The 3,250-nt window shown below is 44.0% G+C and overlaps 1 protein-coding gene across 2 annotated transcripts in view; it reads left to right on the top strand.

The window, feature by feature from the left end:
* Positions 1-1,488: 1,488 nt before the first annotated feature.
* The window catches only part of IL5RA (interleukin 5 receptor subunit alpha), a 19,469-nt gene continuing 17,707 nt past the window's right edge, over positions 1,489-3,250 (top strand). Inside the window, exons 1-2 of one of the 2 annotated variants that reach the window (XM_035901415.1) lie at positions 1,489-2,066; positions 2,167-2,235. The gene's annotated coding sequence lies outside the window, so the exon portion shown is untranslated. The remainder of the gene's footprint in view (positions 2,067-2,166; positions 2,236-3,250) is intronic. The other variant, XM_035901416.1, reaches the window with a different exon arrangement.

Raw genomic sequence — 3,250 nt, forward strand, 5'->3', positions numbered from 1 at the left:
CGACCCCTTCCCTCGGCAGCCCCTTCCAGCGCCTGACAGCCCCAAGGGGAAGAATTCACTGCTGTGAATTACTGAAATCACTGAAATGTCACTGTGTTTGGCCAACTGCACATCCCCAGGGCTCAGGGGAGCCGCGGCTGCCATCGCTTCTCCCTGTACTGCTCCTGGAAGGAGTGGGGGCTGAAGCAGGAGCTCACCCCCCTGCGAGTTAATTGGGAGTGCGGTTCCCTTTGCAGCCTGGATAAATCTCTGTCTCAGCAAAAAGAGCGCTACAGGTTTCTTGGTATCTGGGAAGAAACATTACACAGCTCTATCGGCCTTCTAAGCACCTAACAAATCAGCACCTCAATGCTTATGAGCACAAAAGGTGGGGTGTTTTTTGGTTTTTTTTCTTTGAATGACCTATTCCAAAAAACCATATTAAATCTACAATAATGTAGTCAGGCCTGTGTAAGAACATCATAACCTTTTCTTACGCTTTTTTTGGTGACTACTGTTTCTTATTAAATTCCTGCTTCACCTTTAGAAATTACCTCTTTTTCTACAGAAACATTGCGCTGTTCCTGTCAGAGCTCTCTGCCCGGTAATTAGCTGTTTATTCAGAGACACACGGGCTGGCCAGCCCTTAGGAGGTCACCTAATTTATCTCTGTGCTTGGTGGCAGGATTTGATTATGGCTGTCATTCCTGGTTGATGTTTGCCTGTAGATGCCCAGTCTCCTTCAGACCTGGAGCACCCGCTCCACTGCCTCCCTATCCCTAAAAACTGAACGCTTTCCCTGATGACCAGCTTGAATTTTCCTTGTCGTTAATCTTCTAGTCCTTGCCCAATGGACTTGGAGGCCATGTGAAAGCCTTAACGTGTTAATGTTTCTGCACAAGTCTTCCCTTCCCTTGTTTCCTCGCTGGTACTTTTTAGGTTCTGGTAATACCCCTTGTCCTGTGCTGGCTTCTCTTCACCAGCTCCACTGAGCTGGACGCAGCGCGTGTGAGCGGGGGCTTTATCAGCGCTGCGCAGGGCGGAAGGATTACTTCATGGGCCTTGCGGAGGACGCTTGCTTTTTTGGCTGGCCTGGGCTGCCTATTTCACAAGTGCCCGACATTGTTTATTCCTCTTCAGTTTATGACCCTCCAAAACCCCAGATCCTTTTCTGTGGCGCAGATATCTAATCAGTTGATAATTGATTATTTATAGCTAGTAATTGACAGTTGATAGTGCCTAAAGGCAGTTGAGAGCTTGTCCCTATTGAACTGCACCCAATTTCCACCAATTTGTCAAGAACTTTCTTAAGGTCTTGGCCTCCAAAGCCCTCACCCCTCTCAGCTTGTGTCACCTGCATGTTTAATAGGGTTCTCTGAACTCCCAATCCAGGTTGTTAATGAATGTAAATCGTTAGCCGCCTTCTCGTCCTTCCTATAAACCCGTTGCATACAGCTCCGCTTTCTGCAGGGTCTTCTCTGGGCCCTTGGGTTGGTTTCTGCTGCTTGTCCTGCTTGTGGTATCCAACCCGAGGGATGACAGCTCAGAGCTCTCAGCACGAGGTTAGGAAGCTGGTCTTGCTCCGGTACAGTTAACTTCCCAAAATACCACTGATGTCCACGTGGCTGTATGGCAGGAGCATTGGACAAGACGGTATGAACCATCAGACAAAACCTGCACAGTTTTCCAGCAACGTTTGGATTTGATTTTCGAGGGGAAGAACAACTTGGGCTATCAGCAGTGGCTGATAGGTTATTTTTTTGGGGTCACTCATTAAACATTCCCGCTCTTGCCAAGTTATTAGAGAATTATCAAACTATGGTACGTAATTAACCCTCAATAAATAAACTAAAACCATTTCTGGGCTAAACTGTGTGCTGGTGTGAAGCCTTCCATCCTGTGGTTAAATCTGTAGTTCCCTTTTTCAATGCATGCTTGTCTAACTTATCATCTGCCATCATTTCTGAAGTACCTATCGCATTTGTACTTGAAAGACAGCAGTTATAAAAGAAACCCACAGGGAGATGACCCAGAGGACGTTTGAACAAACGGAGCAGACTCTTCACAGAACTTTTGAGACTCCGCAGGTAACCTCCTGGGATAGCTGCTGCGATTCGGTTTTGTCTTGTTGTGCTTTGTTTGAAGGCTCGCAAAAGTCCAGCTTTGCAAATTCAGCTTTTGCCTTAGGCTGGGGAATGCGTCTGGAATCTGCTTCTGACCAGCTGCCTGTGAGACAGTGGGGTACGTCGGCTAGAAGTAAGAAAATCATTACCTTGTAGAGGCTTTTTTCTATGGTTTGGATTTCTACTGTCCTTTGAGAAGGAGTGTACCGTTTACGAAGGGAATATATCCTTCACCTTCTGCTTATTACTTTTTACCATATATAACCAAAACATAATATCATTGAGGCTTTTATTTGTCCAGAGAACTTACTGTACCCATTTTTGTGAGGAGCGTAATCCTCTTGCAGATTTCTAGGTAACATCTTTACTTGAGTACAGTTATATTTATTCTCTTTTCAGTAATTCCCCACATGAAACACACAGGGTGTCACAGACATCAAGGTGTTCTTATAGGTTGTGGTCTTACACAGCTATGGAAATACCTCTTCCAAAAGCTGTATTTTCAGTCTTAGTCTGATAGCAAGAAAAAGAAAAATAGCGTTTTTAAAAACAAGGCGGGAAAAGATAAACTGATAAGAAAAACAGGGATGATAATAGAAAACTAATCTGCATTACAGTAACATTTTATATCCAGTTACAGATCAGTAAACTGCTGCTCAGAAAAGGTTGGATCTAACACATGCATGCTTTTAGACAGCAAAAGTGCCTTTGAAAAGTTGATCTTTAGGATCATTTCAAAAGTATAGGGTAAAGCATGTGCCCAGGAAGAATGAGAATCCTTATTTTTTGAGGACAAAGTAAAAAAAAATCGGTAAGTAACCAAACCCACTTTAAGTAAACTGAAGAGAGCGCCAGCTTTTTTATTTGTGCCGAATTCCAGAGCAGTCCTGAAACCAAGGTACTGACATTGCTTGAGTTAGTAAAAGTGAATCCTAAGCAGTTGTTAAACATGAGGCTTTTTAAAGGTTGTTTTCTTTTTTAATAAAGTACTGAACTGATTGCTTTTTCTAAAAAAAAAGAGTGAGTTCTCTTTGCAGTGGAACTAATGAAGCTTCTTTCCCAAAGTCTGGTAGTTTTACCTGATAAAGCTTTGACTGCAGCTGGGGGGGGGGAATGCCCTGCGGTGGGTTCTCGTGTCTTGCTCACCG

Source organism: Egretta garzetta, unplaced genomic scaffold (genome assembly GCF_000687185.1).
Source record: "Egretta garzetta isolate BGI_Z169 unplaced genomic scaffold, ASM68718v1 scaffold228, whole genome shotgun sequence".
Lineage (NCBI taxonomy): Eukaryota > Metazoa > Chordata > Aves > Pelecaniformes > Ardeidae > Egretta > Egretta garzetta.